At 42.5% G+C, this 23121-nt stretch overlaps 1 protein-coding gene across 3 annotated transcripts in view; it reads left to right on the top strand.

The window, feature by feature from the left end:
* The first annotated feature begins 2367 nt into the window (after positions 1-2367).
* Positions 2368-23121, top strand: part of hivep3a (HIVEP zinc finger 3a) — a 36585-nt gene continuing 15831 nt past the window's right edge. The window contains exon 1 of one of the 3 annotated variants that reach the window (XM_070984371.1): positions 2368-2471. The gene's annotated coding sequence lies outside the window, so the exon portion shown is untranslated. The other 2 variants (XM_070984373.1, XM_070984372.1) reach the window with 2 other exon arrangements.

Raw genomic sequence — 23121 nt, 5'->3', positions numbered from 1 at the left:
TCGAAAAATAGTCTCTATTGAGGAGAGATCATGGAACACGTGGATTTCTCCCCTTTGCATTCAGATTTTTTTCCTCAAAGTGAAAAAGTGGTTTACAGAGCAGATATGTACTATGTGCTGAGGCAGACAATTGATTGCTGCTCATTTAGTCATAAATGCATAATACTGCTAAAAAAATGTTTACTCCATAAATACCTTCGACTGGTGAGAAATAGTTGGGTCGGGCATTGAATAAAATTCCCTAAGTTTTGAGTCCAATTTAGTCTTGTGTATTTTATAAATAATAACAGAAAGCATCAGTGTTTCCTCTAAGCTGATAGGTCTGTTGATATACACGACATCAGGCAGGCTAATTTAGCACAGCGACTGGTTATGTCAGTAATCTGCCGTTGGTCCAATTTCTCTCCGGAAATTCAGCCGACTCCTGCATGTCGCACTTAACATTTGGTGGCTAATGACATTAGATGCAGGGCCGATGACACCCCCGCTCCACCTCGGCACTCTCCTCTCACACTCAGGCTGTGCATAAATGGCAGCTGCGTGGCTAAAGTTGTGTTCTGACCCACATTGTTGTGGGTGACAGTGACGGTGGTAGTCCCCGGCCCAGCTGTGAGCAGCAGGCTGACCTAATGCTGTTGTATAATGCTGAAAGAGGCTCTGATCAGTTGCATAAGCCAGTTATAGGATCACCCTCTCATTGGGGGCTCACCACACTCCTCTGCGTGTTAAGGTTTGGGTTTCTGGGCCCTGCCCTTTGGGACCTTCACCATCATCAACAGCAGTCACACCTCTCGTCCTTGGAGGGCTTGAAGCACCTGGCAAGCAGGTAGAACAACAAGCTAAATGGAGCCCTGAAGGTTTGTGATAGGCAGCCCCAGTAGTCTTCATTAAACGGCTTGCTATCACAGGTTGGAGAGTGTGAGGACAAAAATTATGTCAGGGTACCTCACACACTCCTGGAACATAATGCGTGTGTGATTAGATATTAAAAGGGAATGTTTTACGTTTAAAATATTAATATTCAAATCAATAAAATAAATTCTAGATTCAAATATTTGTTGAATAATTGATGAGAGTGGCTCTTGGTGATTCTAATGAGGCCACATTGAAATGAGATCATGTTTGGATGATGAAGAAGCGTTTTTGTGATTCCTCTTTTACTTGTGCTACATTTTGTCCATGTTATGTTTTATTCCGTTTCAGTCTTGTGATGCTCTGCAGTTTGAGAGCATTTCACACACTGACAGAAGTCAAACCTCTGTATGGAAATAAAAACAAACCCTAATATAAATAATATTAATGTCAATAAAGTGACTAAACGAAACACAGTTAAACACGCTAGAGTCTTAAAGCAGCGCAAAGATTTATTTATTTTTTTATTTTTTATTATTATTTCTAATGCCACTGGAAGGGGGCGGGGCCTCGCGGCAGTGCGCGTGGGTTTTGCACAGCTGGCGCTCCAGCTGTTCCGGCGTGAGTTCGATATCAGCTGGTTCTCAGAATCATTGGGCAAAAATGTGCCAGTTGACTTAACAAGCCTGCTTTATTCGTTCTCATTTGTGACTTTATATTACGTGTTACAGCGTTAATAAATCAGTGATTTGGGGGATGAATAGCGCGAGCTGCAGAGCTATTTCATCGTTTATTTCTCATTGTGTTTGAGTGTTGCCTCTCATACCTTTGTGTTTTATTAAAAGTTGTTCTTATTGGCCACAAACGCCTCCTTTTTTGTTTGAACAATTGGAGGCTACGTAACTGCGCTCACTGGACTTTGCTGAAAAAGCATTGCCCGGAAATGCTGTTTTCTGTTTACCAAACAATGACAGTGATGATGCCAGCGCGGTGGCAAATTGCAGCAGCAACTTTCAGGAGGATTCATTCCGTCCCGCTACCACCAGAGCATCTGGACTGAACCACTCACCTGCTCAGCCGGTAACAACTACACTACTTCTTTGTTCCAGTCCGACATGAAGCGAAAAGCCACAGCGATAGACCTGTGTTGATAGGTTAGGGAGCTAGATATCAGCAGCTGGAGGTGTTCCGACACATTAGCTTAATCGCTGTTAGGTATTGTATGAGATATTGCTGAAGATGCCAGTATCAAACCAGCTGAAATGAAACAGGGCGTTTCCGGTCTAAAATGTAACCATTGGCTATCAAAACACGACGCTCTGAATGAAGCTCTGCACGAAAACATATGGATGTAATGGTATTTACAGCATAAATTACAGATATATATATATACGTATACAAGTGGACTCAAAGACAGGAATGGGAAATATTGCTTCAGTATTTGAGCTCCGCTTGGTGTTGCGCATTTTGTCAACGCCCCAAGGCGCGTGCTTTTCCGCTTTTATTTTGAATGCCATTTCTGTAAATTTCCTGTCTCGTCTGGACGCACCTCGGCTGACTTGACGCAGCTCGTGAAGCCGTGGCCGCACCGCAGAGAAGTGAAGTTGAGCATCCTGCAGGTAATGTAAGCCCATACACGGTGTCAGTGACGCGCTGTTGGAAATATTTGCAAGTATTTTCTAGCTTTGTTTTATTACTGTTTTATCGGCTATTATTATTCAGCATGTTGTTTTCTTATCGCTATTTGTTCGGAATGGTAATTAAGGTAGCTAACGTTAAGCTGAAGAGCGTAACCGCAGCTAAGAGGGAGGGTTGTCTGGTTTCTGTAATGTTTTTGGCTAACATTTTAGAAGGGTGTTTAGCTACCCGGACTGGTCCTGGGCTAGTCCATTCCCAAAACTGGCTTCATTCATTGTCTGTGAGAGGGAGGAGGAGGTGGTGAGCTGCGGCAAGTCAGCCAGAACTGGACATAAAGAGACAGGAAGTATCGTGATTTCATGTTCAAAATAAATGTCATGAATATGTCTCGTTTAGTAATATAGGTACAGTATATAGTTGGTCTTGTATGACAGGTGTTATTAAAACACTCGTAATAATAAACAGAGCGGGCTTATTGCTAAAACAACGGCATGCGTAGAATAGTTTTGTTTTGTGATGTAGTTTTATTTTGAAAGCATTTTATTTGACGGCTCTGTTATTCCTGTTAGCTTGACGCTAATTGTAGTAGCAGAACTGCATGGTTCGGTGTGTGGCGCTACGTAGGAAAACTAGAGTATGCTGCTTCTACGTTGCCCAAGTGTTTTGTTAATCGGTGTTGCTTCGTGTCGCTCCTGCTGTTACTTCAAAACACAGAGGTGCGGGTTTGAAATAATTGCAGCTGCCGCCTCTTACCCAGACGCACCATGTTAAACTGCCCAGATGAGAGTGACACAGGTGCACATCTTTCTGTCATGGCTTTTGGTTATTGGCTCTTCCCCTCAGCAGCGCGTTATGTTGCGTTGGGCTTTATCACCGCTATGCGCCCCGTTTGTAACAAATCAACCCCCATTCAAAAAATCTTCAATATATTTTATTAATTCGTCTGCAAGCGCGCATGCACGTTATGACGTTTTACAATTGAACGGTATTTTTTGGGGAAAAAAAATCAACCACCAACTCGTAATGCTTTTCTGTCCCATTTTTTTTATACAGTCCAGCCTCATACACTTCTGTCCACTGCTGTTAGTGGAGAATAATTGTGAGAATCGGCGCTAAAGGTCTACATTTTATGCATTTATGAATGCCGAATGCACAAATAGACTTTCAATATCTATAAAATAATAATATTACCGTTACTGGATGTATTCACGTTGTTGAGAAGCACCTTTAAACTAAAATGTGTGTGTTTTTTAACGGGGTTTGGCGTTGGCGTTTCCCACATGCAACAAAACGAAACTCATGGGCTCCAGCGCTGCCTGCGTAATGCCTCCCTGCTGCTCGGACGCTTCTGCATAACCTGCTTGCAAGGAATTCAACATGACATCATGCGTGAGAAACAGTGCCGGATTTTTTTGTGGCCTCGGGATCAAATCGCCGATAATATTACATAATCACAACTGAGCTTAAATTGGTGAGTTGATTTGGATGCCAGCGTCGTGGCCAAGTGGATAAGCTTCAACGTCCCATGTCACAGTGGATTTCGGCAACCCCCGTGGTTTTGCTGCTTCTGTTCGGGTTTACATAAAACCAAATATACATGAGAATATAGGTACAAAGCAGAGGGAATGACCTACTGTACGAGCTCTGCAGCCCAGAAACACTGCTCATTGCAATGATGCCCGCTGGATTAGAGGGCATCTGAGGACAGCTAAAAAAAAAACAAACCCCATAACACTTGATACATCAGAGCCCTTTTCATTTCCTTCATGACAATGTGATTGGTTTATCATGAGATTTAGAATAAACTAGTTCTCCAAAGGGTCACACCGTTCGTGGACACAAAGCAGAGCCCGCTGTGCCTGCTGGGATGTCCTGTGGTCATTATGATAAACTGACTGTTAAGATCCTGAACAACTATCATTGTTTTCATAATCTGCCAATCCATTTATATGCTTTTTTATGGAGTCTATAAAATGTGACATCTTCTGGTTGCTTGCTTTTTAGGATCTACAACCTAAAACCCAAATGTATTAATTTTACAGTGATGAATCTGAGCATTAATCAAACCAGCGAGTGTTCCGCACATTTTCCTTGTTAAATAATAGGAATTATTAATCAATTATCAGCATTCTGTTGCTTAATGTTTCTGTTCATAAACTGACTTGATGTTAGTTTTGATTGATCTTTTTAAGCCTGTTTAATGTGACATAATCCATGCACACGTCATGCTCGTGTATTTATAACTCCTGTTTCCATGAAGTTTTAACATAGCAAACAAAAATGCGGCAGAGTGTTGCTGCCACTGCAACAAAGAAGTTCTCTCGTTTTTTAAAGGTCCTTTTCATGTTATAACCAGACATTTTCATGTTATTAGGACAGATTTGCTTGTTATACAAGAGACTTTTCATGTTATAATGAGATTCAGTGATTTTATGAGTGTTTTGTTGTCATTACATAACATTCAAACAGTAAAACCTTAATAATTTCTTTAAAAATGACCTGAATAGTATGATTTTGTAAAAAATAAGGAAAGAAACAGAGCAGGTCATTGGAGCATCAATGCAAAGATGCACAGAATGACTCAGGCCATCATTGTATATGTACAGTAAAGTCACAGTTTGCAGTGCATGTGGTGCTTTCACCCTTTAACCCGAACCTGCGGCTGCCTCTCCCCGTGTCATGCTGTCCTGCCGTCTCACTCCGAACCAAAGGGGTCAGATTTTTGGCATTCTTTTGTCAGACTGCATCCTCGACAGGGATTTTCTTTCCTCAAAGGCTCCGTGGAAAAACCAGTGGCTGTGACTGCGGTTGTTTATTATCATTTTTCTTGCCTCGGAGTCGTCCTTCACCTCAGGAAGGATACACAGGGGACATAACAATCCACCGCCGTGTGTTCCAGCAGTCTGGTTTGATGCTGTGTATACCTGCATCAATCACTCACCCAGATGATGTACAGCAGGCAGCTCATGTCATCCGTCGGCTGGTCAGGGAAACGTTGACCTCATGGATATTTTCAAAGCACAGCACAACATTACTGAAACACAGTTTTCTGTGTCATAAATCTGTCTGTTGCACCATGAGTATACACATATTTAAAGGAGCAGTTCAATTCATGTCATGTCTTCTGTGGCTCTGAGGGGAGCTGTTCAAAGTCTGCAAAATAATCCTGATGATGTCATCAGCTTGGCCTTGGAGACTGCGTTTTTTTTAATGGCGAGCTTGTGTTACGAACTGGGAGCAGGAGTTTGAGAGATGTCGACATTTAGCAGCCACGGATGGCCTGACAAATGATGCTATTGTGTTGCATTATGGGCATTTTAGATTCCAATGTTTTTGAGCTGGAGCCACACTGGGGAGCAGAAGTCAGGATATCTGCCCTCTGCTGTATTGATTTGAACCGTTCTTTCTCTGCAGCCCTTTAAAGCCCCTCATTATGGACGTGTGATCCTGGAAAGCCCCTTTGTTGTTAATCGCTCACTGTTTCGTGATATCCCAGAGATAACCTGTCAGCCGAGTGTTTTGTCCCTTTGATTTCACGTGGATCAAGTTTCTGTTGATGGCGCTTATTTTTCCCTTCTCATTTTTGCTTCGATTTGTTGGGCTCTGATCATCTAAAATGCATAACATCGTACACACTGGAGTGTTTTCCCCACCAAAGACCAGACGTCAGGTGTTTGAAACAGCCTCTCAATCTCGTGAGCTAGACATTGGTTGGATCATTATTGTTTTATATCAGTGAACGAGGATACAGCGCCTGCTCTAATGTGCTTTGTCAGCACTTTTATCCAGAACAACTTCCCAAGCTCTTGTTGTGTCTTCCAGTGTACCGAGCATTACCAAAACCATCATAATGGCCATTATCGATGCTGCAGTTCCTGTTGGTTTGTTATGAATCCCTGCAGGTTAGAGTTGCTTCTGTCCATAGTGATGTTTCATTGGTGCTAAAGTGGGAGCATAATGGCCTTACTGTGGCACTGATAGGCCCCAAGCCTGAATGACTTTCACTGGGTTTGCCACTGGAGCTAGAATGGTGCGTGTGCTTTCTTGACACTGGACATAAGCAGTGCGTAACACATGCAGTGGTGGTATGGTAAACATTTGTGAGGCTCTCAGAGTGTGTCCTGAAGTTCCACAGAGCGCTGTTGCATTATGAAATGGCATACACTCTTTTTACGGCCCTGTCAAAGGTCCCTCTGTTTCACCAAGGGCAGCGGAGCCGGAGAGGACAACATCGATATTCATGCAGCACGTTCTTCACGTTCACCAGTGAGGTACCTCATCCCTCAAATGTCAGTCATTACAGTGTCCTTGGTAGCAGGTGAAATGTGAGGGCACTTGTATCTCTGGAGCTTCACTGATGTCCACATCACTCTGGCAGGCACTTAGCAAGGGGTGGAAATGCCAGCAGACACACAGGACAATCTGAACGTTATTGAAGCATGAAGTCGTTCAGGTGAGGGAGTGGAAATGTATTTACACACAGGAAAATGTGGAATGGTCCTTTATAGGACAAAGTGGAACATATGGATGACAGAAAATATATCCTTCATTTTCTGTTACTTGTTCCAGTGTGTTACTTGAGTTTTAGCAAAGCAAAACATATGAAGGGCCTGTCAGGTGGTCAGACACCATCTGGAGACCTTTCCCCCACAGCTCTCTGATGGTGGAATTGTGGGGGATGCATCCAAGCATTTTCATACATTTACGAAAACAACGATCCAACGATCGTGTCCACTTCAGACAGTGTCGAGCCAGCTGAGTGGACGTGAGGGAATAGGCACCTCACATGCTCCTTTTTTAATCATCACAATTATTCATAAGTCCATATTTCACATTTTTGGATTAAAACAGTTTTAATAGTCCACAGAACTCTAATTTCAAAATTATTCCACTAAAAGTTTTGTGTCTGATGTCAGAAAGTAGTGAAAATTATTCCCAAATTGACATGTTTAACTTAATTATTAATTTAAAAATGATAGAATGAAAAAATGATAGAAGGTATATTTGTTTGGATTTGGACCCCATGATTTGGCTTCATGAAATGATCAATTGATCATCAAAGTTGTTGCAGATGATTTGTTTTTGTTCACAGATGAATCACTTACAGGTACAGGTGTACGTACAGCATGGTTGGTCGGTACCACAAGTGTTGAGGCTCAACGCACAGTCTTGGTTAACATATATCCTCTATAGTGCCGTAATGTGTCCGAGCATCCTCCAGGTCTTAAGAAGCCTGCTCAGGACATCGCAACATTAATCCTCGCCATCCACTACAATTTAAAGACGAAGTAGGAAATGACCACTCTCCATTCCCTACGGTGCTTACTGTACATAATGCTGAACTTGCATTACTCTTATTGGAACAAATCTCTTCCCAATGCAATCTATCATCAAACTCCATGTTCTTGCCTCTGAAGCTGGAAAACACCATTTTTTACCTCTAAGTGACTACAGCAGTAATAAATCATAGATTCCTTGCGCAAAACCGTGTGTTTATGATTTAAGATGTGTCACGTAACCGGCACTCACATGCGAGTTAGGATGTGTAGTACGTACACTCATACATCCACGGCAGCAGGGGACCCTATGGTGGCCCCGCTCATCAATCTGCAGGACTTCCCCCTGTCACAGAGACACAAACTCAAATGTCAAAACTGCCGTAAGCGAACAGATTTCCTCCCTGCCAGCAGCCAGCCTGAGACAACAGGAGCGGAAATTGACTCTCCTCATTGTTAATGAAAGGATACACTCACTTGTGTGTGTTTCTGTGTGCGTTTGCATTCTTGTCTTTGCTTGTGCACAAGAAGACGTGTTGGCATGAAAGCTTGCACGTGAGCTTTGTGAACACCGTATGCTCGGGTGTTAAGTGCTGTGTTTACAAGCAGTGTGTACGTGTGTGTGTAGAGGTACATGGGAGTCAGGGCGCGTGTGCACTGGCTGTGAGTTGTTAGGCCCTTGGCTGAGCTGCCGCCCTTTGCTGGAAGGGGTTGGATGCCGTCAGTGACCCTGGAGGCGAGCGTATGGACCCAGCTTGGGTTGCTCTGCGAGGTGGAAGGGCCTCTGGTTTCTGCGACCCCCACCGAGAGAGCAGCCTGTCAGGCAGAAGGCCTGTCAGCTGCACTTCTCATTCACAAATAGTAGACACACACCCACACCCACACACACACCCATAAGCCACTAAATGTGCCTGCATTTGTGTTGAAAGCTGCCCCTGCTCTCTGGAAACATGTCATTCACACAGTGTTAACATTGTGTTTGATTGTGATTATTATGTCATGATTGTGTGGTCATTACAAAGCCAGTGTCCTGAAGTCTGACCACAGATATGCATGAGGGCTTTGTTATTGCTCTTACGTATTCTTCTTATTGTTAGTAATATCATCTGTTTACTAAAATGTCTGTTGTAGGTATTTGACATGTTATAGCAGGTGTAACTAATGACATGAATAATGACTGCTGTCCATATAGGCTCTGTGTGGGTGTGTGTGACTTACTGGGACGCTTAATGGAGCCGAGCAATAATTATGATTGTAGTGACACCTCTGCTTTTCCTGCAATGACAAATCAAAATGTCTGTGGTCAAAATGATTTTCATGATCGATTAATCTGCCGTTTTTGTTTTTTTTTTTGATAAATGATTCAGTCTATAAAGTCAGAACATGGTTCACTGTTATATAAAACAGAGAAATCCTCACATTTGACAAGCTTGAACCAAAACTGTCAGACATTTTTGAACATTGATAATGATAACATTATAACAATGATAATAAACTTGATTTAAAAAGACATTGAATGAAGAGGGGGGGCACTCTGATACAGTTCCTCCCCAATGAAAGATTGTCCACGCCACACTGTGTGTCCTCTGCTTCCTCCTGTTGACATTGCGATCATTGATCAAGGTCGTGTTTTCTCTGAGCGGAGAGGACTATATGGTGGTAGACCACAGGCTTTTGTGTTATGTCACAGCAGTTGTGTCTATTTTTCTGGATTTGTCCCACAGTAGGTCTTTTGTGATCCTACTCTGATAGAGACCGCAGCCCTAGTAGATAGCCTGGCTTCACGTGGAGGTACTGCTGACTCAGCTGGCACCTACAGGTAGACCTCAGTATCATTGGCAGCCATGTCCCAATCATTGCTTTGCATCGTGAGTGTAAAATGTCAAAATATTACAGCTGCCTACAGTAACACTAGCTTCTCCTTGTCCCTCTGTGTGGAAGATATGGATTCTTGGACAGGCAGGCTCTTTGGCAGGCTGCCTCATCCCTGTCTGTTGATCCACTGTTGGTGAAATAAGAGAACATATGGCTGCGCTCTGCCTGCATTACATCACCTTGAGATCCAAGCAGATTGGTTTGCATTTACAGCCCAGCTCAGGCAAAAAAAAATGGCTCATTGTGTTTGGATGGGTTTTACCCGAGCTGTGTTTTCCACAGAAATTGGCATGCTGGCCTCTGAAATGAACTGTGTCTTAATGAAGTGGATGCGCAAAAGGTCAGCGACTTTTTTTTTTTTTTTTTGGCTTGAAATAAAAACAGGTTGGGGTGTACTGTTTTGTGCTCTGTATCCTGTTTAACCCAGCGCACAGCCCAGCCAGATGCATCAGGCTCAACAGAGTTAGTATTGATCCATCTGAGTTATATCACATCATGCAGAGTTTCTGCCCGCTGCACGCGTTCAGGCTCCTGTGAAGACTTTGCATGTGGTTGTTATCAGCTATTCACTGGTTTCCATTAGCTTCCTGATTTGGCTTTTCTCCCTGGCTCTTCTCATGCACTGATGCACTGTGCATTCTAACTGCTCTGATATTGGTAGTGATTTGGTTTGAAACACCTTATGGCATCTCAACCTCAGCTACCGTTTCTTCTTACAAAGAGCCGAGGCTGCAGAACTGAAGTGTGGCTCTGTACGGAAGCTCAATGCTCACTTTAATAAAGACCAAAAAGATCAAGTCCAAAATCTTTATTCTTTATTTAGATAGTTCCTCATTTAAATCATCATTTTTGCTGATTCATTTGAGAATGAATCTTACTGAAAGTTTGGACTTAGAGCAGTTTATTCTGGAGCTTTCTGAGTTTACTTAGTTGTCGTGGAGATGCATCTGTTGGCATGCAAGCTTGGCAGCTTTCGCATCCTTGTTAGCTAAAAGTCCATTCTTGATCATGGAAATAGTTTGACAAAACAATCCCAACTCAAAGTCCAATTATCAGCTTTTCCAGAGCTTTTGACACTGATGAGGAATCCTACGTATGAAAATGCTAAAATGCTCTTTGTGCACACTCTGCATAGATTAATTTAGCTTATAAATTAGCCTTTATGAAGAGAGAAGAAGCAGAGGGACAGTCCCCTTTATTTGTCACACAGTTTTACAGACATGCTGAACACGGCATGCAAATTGGTGAAATTTGTCTTCCACTTTTAACCCATCCTGGTCATCCTTCCTTCAGGTGGTGATCTTGTTGCATGTTTTTGGTGGGGTTTTTTTTTTAAGGAGGATACCCCAGGTGAACACAGGGAGAACATGCAAACTCCACAAAGAAAGGCCCCTTTTCCTCGAGCACCAAAGGCATGGTGGAGGACACGCCCCCGTGTGAGAGATTCGAACCCGGGACCTTCTGGCTTCGAGGCGACAGTTACCACTTGTTCCACCGTGCCACCTAGCTTATCAATTAGCCTTTATGCACAGTTTGTCCTTGGGGTCTCCGTAGCTCAGTATTTTTTACTTTGGTATATTTTCCAGATGTGTTGAGTCACCCTTTAGTAGTTAGAAAATGCTGAGTGCAGTTTTAAGCTACATCAGGCCAGTTCATGTCACAATTGCTAGCAGTTACTATAATGCTCTTTCTTCATCTTAATAGTGAATAGTGGATCTTAAAGACAGACTGTTTTTGCAGGTGATCAGTTCAGATTTATGTGTCTGGATGTACATGGGTTGCTGTGGTAACAGCGGAGGTGTCAGTAAATGCACATGCTGGCAATATGGCTTTCCAGAGCAGTATGGATGATGCTCAGCTGCTCTCGATTCCATCACTTTGGATTTGACGTCACTGTGGCGTGTTGTGTTGCGAGCGATGCAAAATCTGATCTGAGCTGCCACTGCGTCCTGACCGAAACACATCTGTAAAAATCTCTTTTGGATCGCATTTCAAACCACCTCTACATGTGGCTTTGATCTGATTTGCAAAAATCGCATTTTATGTGTTTTTGTGTCCAGACTTTGTAAAATCAACCTGGATTCACTCTGATATGCCAAAACAGATTTGAGCTGGCAGTCTGAACAAGACCTTTGAGACAAATGACTTCAAGGTTTAATGATGATAATTCTGGTCCAGACAGTTCTGCTGATGGACCCTCCTGTGCTTCTGACTTGCCTTCCTCCTTTTCCTCTTTCATCTTCCTCCTCAAAATGCCCGAGCCCAACTCGCTGCAGTGCAGAAGCTATAATTGAAAACTTGCATTTGAACCTATTGTCCTTGACCTATTGCACGCCCTATTGGCTATTGATCAGTAAACAATAAATAAATAAAAATGGAGGAGGTCACAAGTGAGCAAAGCCATGCTGATTGGATTATCATGACACCGAAGCCTCTGAGAAGCAGTGTGTGGAAGTACTTTTGGTTCTATACCGTAGATGGCAAAATGACCAACAAGCATGAGGCTGTTTGCCAACTTTGTAAAAAGCAGCTACCTTACTCTGCAACCACAACAAATCTGAGGACTCCGCTGCTAGCATCAACCAAAGTGAGGCAGTGGAGGGAACAAGAACAAGAGGAACAACATCGGCTGTACCTACAACCTACATTTTTGTATTTCATAAAAAAAAAATTGTTATGAAAAAAATTTGTGTGATTCATAGCCATAGGTTATTTTTCACAATGTCCAAGTATCCCTCTGGCTATTTTCTGTATAAAAAAACCTTTGTTGCACTTCAAAACACATCTGCCGATTACTTCCTCAATTAATTGAATAATCACTTGGGTCTAAAAACGTCTAAAAAATATCATAGAAAAGTGACAAATGCCTGTGATAATGTCCCACAGCCCTGCAGGTGTAGCCTTTAGCAGTGTGCCTTTGTCACCATGATGGTGATGAGTGCATGCAAACAGTGTCACAGTTTCAGTCAGCAGCCTTCCTGAAACCCACATTCACACCCTGAAACCACAAACACTTGCAGAAACAGCCTAACTTAGATGCGGGGACAAATATAGCAAGTGGCAGGTCATATTTCCTATATTTAGCATTTCGTCTATTTTCAACTTGTTTTCTCTTTGCTTGCACAATGCCTCCCATTCTATGGGTCTTTGTGCCTCTTTCCTTGTTCCTGATTTGGTTTGCTGGTGCTCTAAATACATGCTTTCCCCACTTTTTTGTAAATGAAGCTGTTGTCAGTCTCGAAATATCAATGTGACATATTTTTATTTCTAGAGTGATTACCCTTTCTTCAGCTAACCTATAGGACAAACATTGGGTTCAGTGAAGTTTAAAGAACAGAAAAGGAATCTCCGGCCAAATGCTCTAGCTTTTATGACAATATTACAGTCATCAGAATGATTATTGTCAACTGTCAACTTCAGATCCTTTCCTCTGTTGTTTTTATCATATAAGGCCATGAAGTATCAACTTTAATCATCCGGCGCTGCTGACCAAGGAGCTGCAGAAACATCAGCCGGTGTCTGGCACAGCTTTCAGTGCCCTGTAAACAGAGTTTTTCCTGGCTCAAAATAGGACTTTGGTGGTGGACCACCCATGCAGATCAGTATGGGGAGCATGATTGACTGAAACTGTTAAGGGATTGGTTAACACATTGGTGGTCCGTGCTGCACATCTGTCAATGCACATAAGCTTCCTGTAAATTCTGACAAGGATAATGTGAAGCATTTATCAGGACTTATTTCTGATACCAAGCCATGTGGCTGAAAGAAAGATACATACAATCACATTAATGTTCTTAAAAGCATCAATAAAAATGACATATTAATAGCTACACTTTCTGTGAAGGTGCACATATTCTCCATTAACTAGTTGCTCATTAGCATGCATATTAGTAGCATATTGGCTCTATATTTGTCATTATAAATAACTTAATAACTTAACTTAATTAATGCCTTATTCTATGGTTAGGATTGTTGAGAGTTAGATGTAGAGTTATTAATATCATAATTCATTTAGAACAACTTCCTTACTCACTGTCAATAAGCAGTAATTCAGAGGTTATTAAAGGAAAACTCTTAGTTAATGGTGTAGTAATTGTAGAATATGGTTATGCAGAATAAGGCATTAATAAGTGTTTTATACAGCCTAATAAAGAGCCAAAATGCTGCTAATATGCATGCTAATAAGTAACAAGTTATTGATGAATATGCATCCCTTAATATAAGGTGTTAACCATATTATTGACAGGACTCTTAGACGTATCAGACACCTGGCTCTTTGTGTCCACTTCGAGAGGACAAGTTGCTGCTCAACTACTGTAGCTAAACAGCTATCCAGGCTCTGTAGGGCCCTAACCCTAACCCAAAGTTCAAGAAAACTGCCTACCAGCATCTCTTAATCTCAGTATTTAACATGCTTAATCTAGTTTGTTTCATTTGAACAAAAACCAAAGTATAGAAAGACAAATTGTGGTTTATGGCAGGTTTAAGCACAGGACTATTTCTTTGGCATGAGGAGTGACACCCTGAAGTGCTGCCATCACTGATCCAGTCTAGCTGTTTACCCATTGCCATAAAGGCACACCTCTTAAACCTTTAATCTCGTGTATTTGGTTTCAGTTTCAAAAATAAAGCCCTGGCTGTCTGAGTGGTAAAATGGCAAATAAAAGCAAGAAATCCAACACAACAGGCATCACTATGCAAAGAGCTTTGACATAACGAAGTACTTGATGAATGAAAACATATCATGAAGCATGGTGTGTAGGATTGGGAGGGTCTGAAAGGGCAGTGGGCTGGTAGCTGTATGATGGTCATGGTGCTGTGGTGCACAGTTAAAATCTTAATTATTGCACCTTGAGTACACACAAGGGCCTCTTTGAGCCATAAAGGTACATTTGTACATACATGGAATTAGTATGTTATTGGAACATTTGGTAGTCGGGTTTGAACCTGCACCACCCACCACAGCTGAGCTCTGCACAACGTTCTGTTAGCGTGCTCTGCTGTTGGGAAGTCAGGTTGGCATGTGAGCTCACATGGCTATTTCTCTCTGTGGACTATAAATTGTAGCATGGTAGCCTTCCATGTGTGGGTCATACTGCTGCTTTCTGTGGCCATCAGGGCACGTTGAGGTTGAGAGGGGCATCTGTTCCCTGCTGGTTGTTAGTGGTATGGCGGGGGGCTCTCTGGTCTGTCTGTGGCTGAATGTCTGGAGGGAGGCAAGGGGATCTGTGATTAGGGTTATATGTTGGGATTTATTGGCTGGCTTTGCAAACATATGCCCACACATATTCATGCAACAAGGTACACATCAGCCTTCTAGATCCAGACACACTGTTATTTTTGCAGCCAGGTACACACACTGCACATGAAAAAGGCTCTCTTCTTCTTTGCTGTCTTCAGCATACCCTGAACCTATGATATGCACTTCCACCGGCGGGTGCTACCTCAAACGTGCAGTCCCACATATTCAACAGACAGTGATAATCCATTTTAGAAGTCAGACAGTCATACTGTCTCCATAAAGACCACCCTGTGCTATAGGAGGTAGTGACAGATTCTATGGTCTAAGTGCTGTTTAAGGGCCATATGTGTAGCCCTGGACCGCTGGGATGCTGAGGAGGACACTGCCTGTGTTTTCTCCCCTCTGACAGGTGGCACAGTGCCCAGAAACTCCCTCTGTGGCACTGCAGGATGGAGCCAGCACTGTCCTAAGCTGGGATGCTGCTACCACAAACCAACCGGGGTCGCACCATTACTTCACTGCTGTTACTAGTTACAGTTGTTAAGCAAAATGTTGGTGATTACAAAGGGGTCACATTCGAATATATTATTTTCAGTAAAAAGCTTCTCTGTATTCATTGTTGCTTTGCATCTTTTTGCCGTGCAGGAATTCCTTCTTTTGGCATATTTCCAGACAACGTGGGTCAGCAAAGCTGTTGGGACAAATTTAAGTGCAACACCATCAAGGGTAGGATGACTTACAAGGAGCTGTCTGTACTGTTAGAGAGGCTCCATTCATTGGCACCGCCTCTCATCTGCCAATCATGTGTAATCAGTGTACTGTCACAAGGTTTACACCACCTGGTTTAAAATTAGGACTTGTCAGGTTTACTGCCAGTTTAAAACATTTGGTAGAAAAAGAATCAAAAAGTGATCAAATGTAATAAGTTGCATGAGTTTGATGAATTCATTAAAATGGCTACATTACTTATTGCATTTTAACAGGAGAACACATTGACCAGTCACTGTCATGGAGGTTTGTTGATGTTTGTTTGTTCACGACAACAAGTCTGCCAAACTTCAAAGCAGAGGAATGATTTCAGCGTGGCGTTGTGGGGTTTCGCTCAGCTGCACAGATGTTGAAAAACAACCTGAACTCAGTTATTGTAGTTTGGTTACAGTGGCAGCAGTGGTTGTGGCACTTAGGTCATAAAAGATATTTCCATTAACTCCAGAGCTTGCCTGATACATTTTTACACTTTCCTCAGAATTAATATAATCCAGCGTGGGTACGAGCACATTGCAAACAGGAACTGCTAATAGTTGATTCAGCTTAGTTTTAATTATGCCTATTTGCCAAAAGTTGGGTTGATTTTGTCTGAGGGGAAGCCCATAGTGTCAGACGTTGAAAACCCCCGCTTAGATCATGTCCTGTGTGGTAAATAACAGGATTTTCAAATGCCACATCCCTAGTTTGTAACACATTTGTGATCTCTAAGCCAAGATACTCCGGTGATGTCACTTCAGTAATTTTCTCAGACACAAAAAACAGGACAGCCACATCAAAAGTGCTCAGCACGGAGTGATAGCCTTGATGCCTTTCCTGAGCAGAGCCGCCATGTCTGAGTCATAAAACAAGTGGTGTTTCTTCATCCAGCCTGAGGCATTAACAGCTTTTACTTGAATCCTGCACTCAGTTAGGCTGAAGGTCATCTGTCCCGGCCTTGTCCTGCTAAAGTCTGTTCTAATGTAGATCACTTTTAGAGATTACCCAAATGATGAGATGGGCCATGCAAAGTGAAAACTCAAGGCTTTACTGCAAAACAGTGTTGACAGAGGTAAAGTGCTAGACCTGTTTTGAGCATCACCATCAATAAAACAGTGATTTTTACATATGCACATACTTTTGTCATGTTGCAATAGCCAGTGAGCCAGTGGCAGATAAAGAAAGATGCATGAAGTATGCACTCCAGTACTACAACACACATACAACCCTTTCAGTTTCAGAAAAGAATTATTGTTTGTTTATCCCTTTCTCCTCTGCCACAGGTTTATGACAGCCTGAGAAGAGGGATAAATAAATACAAGTGAAATTAGGCAGATTTACTGCTGTATCCTCTACATCTGCACCTTTAAAATAGCCCATCATTTCTATTCATCCTCTGCTAAATGTTAATGTATTGTACAGCTTGAGGTACAAAATGAATTCAGTGTTTGGTGTAGTGAAAAGAGGACAGTCTTGTGAGACCTTATCTTTTTGTTTGCATCCCTTCCTCGTCCTACATTCCTAACAAAAAGAAATATTCCTGTTGAGGAAACGTGTTTGGTGGCACGATGTTCACACTGTGACAAGGCCATCCAGACAAGCCCCAGCTGCACAGAGGCAAACCTCCCCTGTGAAAGAGCTCAACACTGGCAGCTCTGTCACCTCCTGAGAGGCTGACAAGTGGAGGAAGACTGATTTACTTCGCCAATATTAGTCTTCATGTCATACTTAAATAATACGACAACAAACCAGAATGTGTTGAAAGCAAAAACCACCTTTATTTTCAGCAGATTTAGGCCTCAATAAACAGTAATTTGTCATAAATGGCAGGGTTTTAAGGATGTGTGAGAAACCTCAAATAACCAATATACTCAAATCAAATGTTGTTTTGTCAAATATTGGCAAATGTGTTTAACACACACTATTACTAGACCGATTACGGATATCTATAGTGTTCACTACATCATTTCAATGCAGTCATATATGTACCTGTATCAGCTGCTGTATGTCTGCTGCTGTACGTTTGCTCCAGGCCGCTCGTACCATATTGCGAAGAAATACAGTTTGTCCCAAAGTCAACAGTGATTACATTAAAAATGTTTCTTGTCAGTTATATATTCAAAGGCAGTTCAAATTCAGCCCTACCTCCAATTTGATGGATGTCTCTAGTCACAGCTATTAACCATGTTTATTTTTCTTCTTCTATCAAATGTTTGAACAGACACTAGAATCCACTGTGGGAAGATTTAACCACCCAGGGAGGGAAGCAGAGTTTCCAGGTGTTGCCAAAAAAACAACTAACTCCACAATCCAGAATTTGCATATTTTTGGACCAACTATTGTACACTAATCCAGAGCTGGGCCACCCAGAACTGAGTTTGCAGTGTATGTGACATTTCACCAAGTTGACTGGAATGACTATTTTCTACAGGCCAGAAGTTGTTATGGAGTCTGCACAAAGGACAGAAAAGAGCTCAATTATTACACAAATACAAATACTACTTCCCTCATGTTTAACCTAAAAAGCTATCGTTGTAACATGAGAATATATTAGGTGGACAACAGAGATCTGTCATCTCATTAGCTCAGTATCATTAGAAGTTAATAGCTCAATGGTGATAATTTATATATAATGTATATCAGAAATATATATCAGTTGTTGAGTTTGAAAGTGAAGTTGATTACTGGATTGTAAACAATGACAGGAGGAGTGACAGAAGAGGTGGACAGATGATGAGGTGTTGGCCCAGTTATCCATTATCCTGATGTCTGCCGGCTGCACCGTCGCCCCAAAGCATTTGCTGTTGCCATCAGAGGGTAAATCATCATGAGACCATACCCGATGAGTTCTGAGTGGCAATGTACAAATGTAATTAGCTGTGCTAGCTAACAGTAGTTAATGTAGCATTAGCTGCAAACTGTAATTAATGCATGAACACTCATTGCCAAAGCACAAATATTATTGTAGCTTGCTTGGATATTTGCCAGAGCCAGTTGTTGTGTTGGCTGCAGGTGTGAAGCTGGATGGTGCATCTGCCTTCATGTCAGATCATAGAGTGGGAAGAACGTTCATGTCTGCCTCCAAGTTGTGATTCTAAGTTGGAAATATCAGGAATTTCTGATAGCTATGATATTTCCCAACAGAAGTGTCAACATGTGGCTGCAAAACCTCCATCATCAATATTAATACGAGCACAAATAATTCAGCAAGTTAAAAGGAAACTATACACTTAATTGCCAGTTTAGGCTTAATTCCATTTATCTGGTGTGGCTACAAGGTTGGCAATGGGCAGAACTATCTTAGAATAATGACCACACCCAAGTCATGAAAAATGTGTTTTGAACTGGTAAGACATCATTACTGTTTGGGGGTTGGCTTTCATTTAACGCAGCAGTTAACGCAGGATTTTGTAGAATAGTTGAAACTGGCAGATCTTCACTGCATGTCACCACTGGGGAGGTTTCCATACGCAGGAGTGCACAACAGAGGACATGATTAAAAAAGCTCCTGTCAAACCTCAAATGAGGGAAAACAGTGTGGAAAACCTGATGGAAATATGACATGTTGGAATGTTTTGTCTTCCCAGTGGAGCAGAAGCTTCAGTAGACATTTTAATCACATGGAAAGTATCATAGTAGTAAGAACGTGTCAGTATGGCCTTCATGTTTCAAATTTGGAGCCCAGGTCACAAAGACGCTCTGTTGCCTGCTGCAGGATGGACACCCTGGGCTCTCTTCCATTCCCCTCTCAGCGTCCCCTTTTCAGGCCTGGCCAGATGAGAGGCCGACCGCCTGCCTTCATCCCACCGGCTGGTATTCCCTCAATGCTTCACATGTCTGCAAGCTTTCAGGCTGCTGAAAAATGTCAGTTGGCAGAGGGGGGGAAAACCCATGGCCTAAAAGAGCAGAGAGTGATGTCAGAGCTGCCTGGACTCGGTTGAGCTGGACCCGGTGTGGACATTCTCCAGAACAGCTCTTAAAAACTGGATCCCTGTGCTTTTTTTCCCCTTTGGGGTCCTTACTGTATAGCTTTTCACATTTTCCAGGGGTTTCTCAGAATGCAGTAGCAATAGCTCTCCACCTATGCTGGAAAATTAGACCTGAATGGGGAAACTGTGTTTTAAAAATATGAAGCAACCCCCTCCACCCCCGTCTCCCAGTCAAATTAAAACACCGACCACTCACCCTGCCCCTCTGCCTCTCACCGCTTTGCCAGCTGTGCAGCCAGAGACCGCTGCCAAAAGAAACACAAGCTTACGTCAACTTCCAAATAAGGAGCTGCTACTTCACTTTGACCTGAAAGAGAAACACTGGGGTGGGGGGTGGGGGGGGGTATGGGGTGTATGAAGGAGGTGGAGATAGACAGGGAGCGTGTCCCCTCCTCCTCATTCATACACATAATATACTCAGCTACCTGTTTGTCAGCCCAGTGCACGTAGTGCGGAGACTCGATTACTCCTCTCTCCTCGCCGTCACTCTCATTCATCCTTTCTCTCTCTCTCTCTCTCTCTCCTTCCCTTCACCTCTCTCTGGCTCTCTGCTCTCCCCGTCTCCAGTCATTCACAAGCGGAGGACAGCAGCACCTGCTACCAGGTAAAAAAAAAAAAGCCATTGACATCCTTTTTGTCAGCTGCAGCGATTTTGATGTGTGTGGGGTGATGTGAGTGACGTGATGTGAGGACTCGGGGATTTTCTCCATTCAGGTCTTTGTTATTGCAGAAGGCTGCTACATCAATGAGCCAGAGAGTGGTGGAAAAAAACCCGAATCATTCGTGGAAACATGTTCTGAGCAAACAGAGACGTTTGAAATGAGATGAATATTTTGGCTGTTTTAAACAAATGCAGGCAGTGCAGCTTCTGCAGCGAGGGTGTTTGTGCTTGTGTGTGTGTGTTTGTGTGTCTGTGTGTGAATGAAGTAGAGTGCATACAGTGAGTGGTCCGTGGGCTGTGTATGTATTAAAGCTCACAGCTCAGACTGGGAGTGAATGAGCTCCCTGTGTTGTGCATCCAACCTCCTATGCTTGGCATGTCCTCCTGTGGACTGGGGAGCACTCCCGACTCGGTGCGCGCGTGCGCACACACACACGCACACACACACACACACACACACACACACACACACACACACACACACACACACACACACACACACACACACACACACAGGAATGGCTGTGTATGCACTGACTCCCAGGGGGCTCTCCTCTGTCCCCGGAGAGCGCCACTATTAGGCTGCTGATGAAGCTGCGCTGTCTGACTTGACAGCATTGGTAATGCTCAGCTGACATTGTGGTGAAAAGACAACAACAAATGTGAGCATTTGTTGCTAAGTTCAGATGAGTCTGCACGATGATGACTTAGGATGATGGTGAATATGTCCAAATTAGTCCTAATTCCTACTTTCTACCTCAACATCCGGATACTATGAATGTCAGTCTATTAGTTGGAACCTAATTTTAGAAAACACTTAATAAGTAGCTGATATTCAAGGCAATGTCCTTATTTTTACACATAAATCTGTTTTGTATGCCATTTGAAATACTGCGCCTGTTTCACTTAAAATATTGCATTTTTAGATTATGAAAACAGAAGAATGCTTTAAAATTGTTTATGTGGTTGAATTGCTTCGAACAATGTTGAGTTTATCGTGGAGACAGTGTTCTTTGTCATCCCCATGTACAGTATACCTTTTCCTTTCTGCTTCCTCCTGAAAGAATGGAGGAGTATCAGCGTAGTACGAATCCAAGACTCCCAGAGTATTGATTTTCTTTTGAGATGTGTACCGTTCTCTCCTCAAAAAGCCGTAGCTTCTAGGAGGGAGGCACCTTCGACTGCCTCGCTCTCTCCCTCTCTCTGTAGTCAGTGAGGATGCTGGAAGATAAATTTAGCCCTCCAGCTCTCCTTCCATCTGCTACCACATGGTTTAGGGCCGTTACCATAGGAACCACCGCTGGGTGCCCATTAGTGTGAGAAGAGGAAATTGACAAGATTTTTAAAAAGCCATTTATACAATATTCTCTTTCTGTACGGTGTGTGAATGGACGCAGCATTTCACAAATTTATATAGGAGTTTTTTTCTTGACTCGAGGTGACGTGTATCAGTAGCTACCTGTGCATTTTGAGCACACTCCGCAGATTGTAACTGTGTGTGCCCACGCTGCAAATATGTGCACTGCAGCCTTTAGAGACATGTCAGAAAATGACTATTATATGGTGTCATTATACACTGTATATTATATTATATTATACACTGTAGCCTGTTTACAGATTTTTGGAATGTGCTATACTAATACATTACATATTTATATTGCACACATTGCTCATACCCCTCTCTGTCTTTGCTCTATAGGCTGGCTATAGACTAATGATCACGCCAGACATTAGCAGGAAAAGCCCAGATGTGATTAGTCATATGCATAATGTCTACATTACATTAAGGGGTGCGAGTTCCATGAATTTGGTCTTGTGCATCCTTGTGTATGGCTTACTGGAGCACATTAATGGAGTAATGTCATGAATTGTGTAAGATTTAGCAAATTGTCTACTGAGAAAAAGGCCAGTTGTTTTTTGGAAAGGATGTCTGACAGTGGTTAAAGGAGCTTCCCACTCATTTAGCATTGCACTCCTCTAACATTGTTGGACTCGGAGAGACAGGTTTTATTCCCTGCATTCTTCTTTCTTGACAAAACCTGGCCTACATTACTCACAATGCGACTTCACTGCTGACAGTTTGAGTGTTTTACGCTAGTAGCGGCTAACATCTGGTAAGAGATCTCTTAAGTTCACTTCTTTCTAACTCCACACCCCCAAATTGTTTTCATTTTCAAACTCATGGTCTTCAGACCCGACCAACGCTGACTCAGGTGAGTCAAGTGACCACTTCAGTGATTTAGCATTCAAAAGGCTTAGCACAACTTTTTAAGCAATGCAGTAGTATTCCTCAAGACCTCTACACAGACTTTCATGTCTAAAGTTCCCCATTAAGCGGAGATGTGTTGATTTTGGATGGATTGTACCTATAGAAAGACACTGATATTCAATTCCTACTAAATATGTAGTAATTTGCCCAAGCAAACAGCTGTCTGGCCTTAACATTGAGAACATTACACCTAGACATGTGTTTTCTAGCAGAGCCTTGCAACAGTTCATCTAGAGAGAATCACTGCGGATGAGAGCCAAGGACGGGGGAAACAGAATCCATGTGGAGAGAAGGGGTGAAGAAAAAAAAACTGCTTGTTAGGTTCATTTGCACCATCAGAGGTGCAAATGAACAGTCTTGTGTTAACTCTGGAGCGAGTGTCACACATGGAAGTGTAAATGAGCAGATGCATTGCATGATTTTAAAAATGTCACTTGGTTTTAGGTGAGATTCTGTACTGCAAGCACTCAATCTTGAAATTTATTTCACTCCAGTCTTTGTCGCCCCCATACAGAGTATGCAGGTTCTCACAGTTTGAGGTCTGAGGTGTTATTTTCAGTAAGACGACTGAGTCT

This window comes from Chaetodon trifascialis, chromosome 17 (assembly GCF_039877785.1).
Source record: "Chaetodon trifascialis isolate fChaTrf1 chromosome 17, fChaTrf1.hap1, whole genome shotgun sequence".
Classification (NCBI taxonomy): Eukaryota; Metazoa; Chordata; class Actinopteri; order Chaetodontiformes; family Chaetodontidae; genus Chaetodon; species Chaetodon trifascialis.
The sequence above is the reverse complement of the archived record's forward strand: the minus strand, read 5'-3'. Positions and strand labels throughout refer to the sequence as shown.